The 6,000-nt window shown below is 40.9% G+C and overlaps 1 protein-coding gene across 4 annotated transcripts in view; it reads right to left on the bottom strand.

The window, feature by feature from the left end:
- Positions 1-1,497: 1,497 nt before the first annotated feature.
- Positions 1,498-6,000, bottom strand: part of SMPX (small muscle protein, X-linked) — a 40,266-nt gene continuing 35,763 nt past the window's right edge. For all 4 annotated transcript variants that reach the window (XR_001860053.1, XM_017728429.1, XM_008629243.2 and 1 more), the window contains one exon: positions 1,498-1,991. The gene's annotated coding sequence lies outside the window, so the exon portion shown is untranslated. The remainder of the gene's footprint in view (positions 1,992-6,000) is intronic.

Here is a 6,000-nt window from a genome sequence, read left to right as displayed (position 1 = left end):
GTCAGCCTCAAGGGAGCTTAAAATTATACATATTTTGAATTTTTGTTTAAAATAAAAACAAAACTCAGAATAACTGTTCTTTGCCTCTGACTGGTCCCTCCCACTCTGAGGATGTTTCAGTGGCCCCTGGTGGTACCCCTCCATTCGGAAGCAAGGATTTGAAATCTGGCAAAAGAACCACACTTCTCTGTCAGGGATGGGTTTTTTTCTTTCACTTACACATTCAGGTGTGAAGACTGGGATGTGAAGATGGACAACTCACTCCATCCCCTGGAATTTCCACTGCAAAGTTTCCTAACTACAAAAGGAGGGGGGAATGAGGCTTTATTCCCCAGTTCTCTGAAATTAGTATGTTTTAAGTGAGTAAAGAAAACAAAAGCCAAGGCCCTGACTCATCTCACCTTCAGCATGCTTTTGGATCAAGGGATTACGTGTTTTCTCCTTTTTATCATTTCCATACTGGTAGGAACAATGCAGTCCAGTACCAGTGACTGATAATGCAGTCTTGGGGAAAATTGTTCATTTTTGATGGAACAGACATGTTAATCTCATCGGGATGTAAATGAAAGGTGCTCCTGATGCATTCCATCTCTTGACACTTCCATTTCAACCTGTCCTTCAGGGATGTTCACCTCCAAGAAATGCATTAAGGGAAATCAGAGCATATAAGGATGAAGCAGGATAGCAAGCAATGTTGATATTGAATATTCAAAGTAAAAAATACAAGAATGTCATTTTAATTGAGCTGCAGAGAGTACAGCTCCTTTCTAATTTCCTGTACAAAGTAATGCAAATATATGGAAACTTAAAATTCAAAAATCATTTCAGTTAGCTTTTGTATTATCTGACGGAGCAAACAAGAATTAAATGGATGTCATTGTAAGTAATATTCAACTTGAAATCTGTTTTCTAACCAGAATAATTATCTTTATTTTATTTGAATAAACAAGAGCCAGGCACAGAGTTTCAGAATATGTAGAATAGCTTCAATCAACATTAGAAGAATATTATTAAAAACAGCTCCTCATATCCCTTTACAGTAAGTAACATAAAAGAGACCAAGGAGACACAGTCTATTAAATTTCTCTAACAATAAGATCTCATTTCCAAAAATAGAATAGGCATCAGTCTTCTTTTATGTACAGTCCATATAACACTAGTATCAAGGATTAATCACTCTATGTAAGAGCTGCTGTGATCATACACTACTTTTGCCCAGCATCCATATTCCCATGTCCCCTTTTCATTTGAGCTTTTGAAGATAATGATTGTTCAAGCTATATTCATGAACATGCTCCATCAAGGCTGGATGACTGTTTATTTGAATAAAGGTTGCAGGTTTTCTGTTAGCTACCTCACATCTTGTATATTCATTGTATAAAGGCGGTGCATAAGTATCAGAACAGCAGTCCATTTTAGATTTTGGAGAAAAAGAAACACTTTGTCTCTACAACAAAAGAAAAATTTAGCTCAACTCACCAGAAAGACCATTGCTTCTAATATTTTCCTTTCCTTTATTACACATGATACATGATTCCTCTTCTATAACCAGGAACTCACAACAGGACATAAAAGATGTTACACTCCTCACTTATTCTGCATTCTGTGAAGTCATTTAAAAACTCATTTATACACATTGACATTTTTCAAAAAGAAAGAAACCAAATTAATTGCAAATAATGATGTAATTTTTTAGAAGTATTTATTCTACTTTTGCTCAAACTTCAAATTACACTATTCCCCATTCTCAGGTCAAAATCATCCCTGTACACACACATATTCATTGCTAGTTGCTTTGTTCTGTTTTATTTCAGCAGTACTTTCCTATGTTAAACAAAATGGACAACAAGAAAGCATTGATATAAATGTACAAAGAAGATACTTCCTATGGGGTATTGAAGAGTTGGGAAGTTCATAGTCTTCATACAAATATATAAAATATTTGAAATTATCTCCATTCATTGGAATCCATTCAGTTTCACTTGTCAGACCTGTGCAACAAATACAAGACCAGAAATTAATCATTATCAGTGCACTCGTGGGTATTTTCATATCATGCAGAAAAGCTGTGAGGGGGAGGACACTCCCCACACCTGCAATTTTTCCTTTGCTGACAGCACTTGTTTACAGCCAAAGTCAGGGAATACAAATCTTTGTGATCCACTAGCTTTTCCCACCTACTCTCCAAATCTCTGTCTGATGAAACTTCATGATTCCGTCAAGACCTCAGGCCTTTAAAGCTTTGAGTTTTGCCCTTGCTACAGGGTGCTGGGGCTCTGCCCCACCCCATCTGCCCATCCAGCAGAGTGTGGGAGCTGGGCAGGGCACTGGGCAGGGTTCAGCCCTACACAGACCCTGAGTGGGACTCAACCCCAGGAAAGCCCTGCCACCGCTCCAGCAGGCACAGGGGGCAAATCCTGCCATGTGCCCAGCAGTGTGGCCATGTTGCAGGGTTTAGAGATGCATCAATTTATAAAAACCAAAACGGTGTTTAATTTTACCAGTAAATACTACTTACTGATATATACATGTATTTCTGTGCATTTTAAGTTTTTTTTTCAACTACTTTGACTATCCTCTTCTCTTGCCTTTTCTGTTCTGCCCATTACAGTCTTTACTGGTAAGACTCCATCCAAACTGAAAAGTCTTGGGGAATTTTCAGCCTCTCTTCTTTTGGTAGAATATATCTTCCTGTAACTACTTTTGTCACAGCTCCACTTGTCTTTTATTTCTGCTTTAATTCTCTTGATTGACCAGCACTGAGGGCAGTATTCTAGACATAGTAGCAAAGCATTTTCTGTGTTCTTTTCATAAATCCCACTGATTTATTTATGTATCTAAAGCAAGGCTGGGGGGGCACTTAGCTTCTGTCTGGGGAGTGATGAGCAATTTCTTTTGACCTGTCTACAGGGACTCTTTCCTGCATAGTCACAGCTAATTTGAAGCCCAGAAAATGGCCTATTTCTGTTCTCTTTGAAGTTAAGGAATACCATGGTTGCTATTGATATCAGTGGTTCCAGACAGCTCAATATTGAAAACCAGAAAACAGGTTTTGCAATTAATTTTCAAAAGATCAAGACACTAACTGTTCCAGCATATATGTTTAATCAGCTAAGATATAAGTATTTGAGGTGGAGAAATATGTCTACTTTTGGTAAATTTTGTTGAACTCATGAACCTTTTATAAATGCTTAGAAAATAGAGAAAAGTCACAGGACAGAACAAAAAATGACAACTTTCTATATCTCATGATATGTTACATAAAGTGAGTTTCGCTGTGCTCCTGAACACATGCAGGCTGTGCACATTTGGACAAACACTGGAGGGACATTCAAAAGGCTGAGATTGCTTAGCTTTCAGAAAAAACTCTTCCCTGGAAGAGAGGTGCTATTAAGAGAAACCCTGCATTGCTTACACCGACTGCTTGAAAGTGACGGCAACTTTTAAATAAAGAAGCCAAATGTTAATTAACTTGTCTTGAAAAAAAGTGAGAGGGTGTCACTGCCTACAGTAAAGCGGCCATAACACCATATGTAGTGCTACCAACACTCTCTGTGGCCTTTAGCAATCAAACGACGTGGCCATCTCATAGCTGGGCTCAGTAAGGCAATGCACTGTTCTGTTTCAGCTGAAATTTCCTTCCAATCAGGTAATTTTAGGTATTTCTCTTTCTGATCTCAAAACCAAAATCCAACTTTAAGGTTGTGCTTGATGGCTCCCTGCGATATGCAGGCATGTGTAATCCTGTGCTATATAATTACCTCCTGCCTACACACGCTCTCCATGTGCTTCAGCACTCGGGATTATTCTGTCTTCTCTTTCAAACTCTTCTGTGTCTGTTCCTGAGTATCACAGGGTGGCTGTTGTCAAGTGGTGTGTGAATAAAGCATTGCTGGCTGTGACTGAACTCAAGGGCTCAAACCTGGAATTGGGAGAAAAAGAGAGGGCACAGCAGGCAAATCTGAGCACAGTGTGGTCCCCGGTGTCACAAGTGTTTTCTGATCCTTCTGCTGAAAGGCACCAGCGACAGGTTCTGCCTCCAAACACATTGTGGGCAGGTTTGTGGCACGATGGACATCTGAAATTTACCATTCTGAGTTTTAGGATTACATGATATTTTTTTGGTACCTTTCTAGCAGATTCAGCTTCTTAGATTGTAAGGCTGTATTTTCTGCATTTTCTGTCTCCCTGGAGGAGACATCTGCCCTGCATGGGAGCTCCATGCTTATCTTCTTTAAGTAGTTTAGCCTCTCCTCACTTCCTGAGTTCCTAATGACAGCCATCCTGTGCTGGGCATATCAAGCCCCCAAGTATCGTGGTGATACAAAGAAGATGGGTACAAAGCCCTTGGGTACAAAAAGGATGGAGACAGACTTTCTTCACTGTGCCCAGGGACAGGATAGGAGACAGGCACAAATCGAAATACAGGGAATTTCATCTAAATAGGAAATAAAATTTCTTTTACCATCAGAAGGGAGAAACACTGGTCCAGGTTGCCCAGGAAGGTTGTGGAGACTCCATTCTTGGAGATATTCAAACCCTGAATGGACATGGCCCTGAGCAATGACCTGAGCAGGGCATTGGACTGGATGTTTTCCAGAGGTGGTCTCAAGGCTCAGGCATTCTGTAAATCTGGGAAGAGCCTTTGCTTGTCCCAAGGGAAGCTGTCCCCCGCTCACGAGGGCCAAGGTAGATTCATGGGCCATGTGCAAGGTCCCTCTTGCCCCTGCCTGGCTGTGGAGCCATCAGTGAGTTTACAAACTAATACAGCAAGGTATTATACAGTGTTACTGTGTTGCTAAAAAGCCAAGTAATCTGGTTGATGGATTACTTTTAGTCACACACTCCATTTTTCAAATACTTCTTTGTCCTTTCTTTGTTTCCTCCAGGTTTGTCATTCATCTCCCATTGAAATTAATATTAATATCACTTAATACCTTTATGACCTCAGGGCTGAAAAGTCCAAACTGGCATCATATTCCATCCAGCCAAGCAAGCACCCCTCTTCTTCCCCCCCTTCCATGACACAGGTTTCTCACCAGGCAGTGGACCCACCAAAAGACCTGCTGTGTCCAGTTCTTCCAGTCACAACTGAGACACAGCAGCTCTAACCAAAGGAGACCCAGCCTTCTAGGAGACAATGTGCCTACAAAAGTAGCTAATTAGCAGGAGGAGCAATAAAAACCATAGCTCCCAGGAACTCTGCCACTTGCCATCCAAAAGAAGCAGAAATCAAATTGCCATGATGATAAATCTTTCCTCAGGGCTCAGGTGCTGAGGAAAATCAAGCCCACTGTTCTCAAGTTTTGTCTAGAGCATGCTGCTTGCAAGTGGTGCTATTTTAACACCTGGTAGCAATATTATCTTTCTTTCAGGTATACTCTCTGCACTCTGGTTGCTTATAATTACTACCTGAGCTCCCTTTGCAGTCAGTGGACCCTCTATTATCTCCCTGTGATGCTCTAATCCACTCAGACCTCCCACTGGCCAGCTCCAATTCTCCCTGTTCCAGCTCCCAAAGGCACGTTATTTTTAGAGCACAAACTCCTCTGGAGATCAATGGGAGCCTGTAAACTCAAAAATAGGTTGCTTATGGTACATTAATAATCCTCACAGTTATGTTCTCTGGTGAGTCTTTCAGCTGCTGCAGGTTATCACCAGACTCCCTCGCTGCTCCAATCAACCTTACACGGATCAACCCTTGGCCATTTAAACAAGGGATATACTTGAGAGGAAATGCTTAAATGTTGTCCTGATTAAGGGTGGGCATAAGCACATGCTTATGAGCACTTTGAAACATGGAATCAGAGGGTTTTTCAGCCCTCAAGACCTTCTCCACTCCGTGACTGAGAATCTGCAGGGCTATGACTGCAGTCGGTTGGATGCCAGTGTCAGCTTCTGCAACAAAACAGACTGGATCCCTGAGGTTTCTAACCAGAGAACAAAGCGATAGCTATTTTTATATAAGAAATTATTTAATGTATGTGCTGTTCAACACAG

The sequence above is a fragment of the Corvus brachyrhynchos genome, unplaced genomic scaffold (genome assembly GCF_000691975.1).
Source record: "Corvus brachyrhynchos isolate BGI_N302 unplaced genomic scaffold, ASM69197v1 scaffold11, whole genome shotgun sequence".
Lineage (NCBI taxonomy): Eukaryota > Metazoa > Chordata > Aves > Passeriformes > Corvidae > Corvus > Corvus brachyrhynchos.
This window is presented reverse-complemented; position numbering and strand designations above follow the sequence as displayed.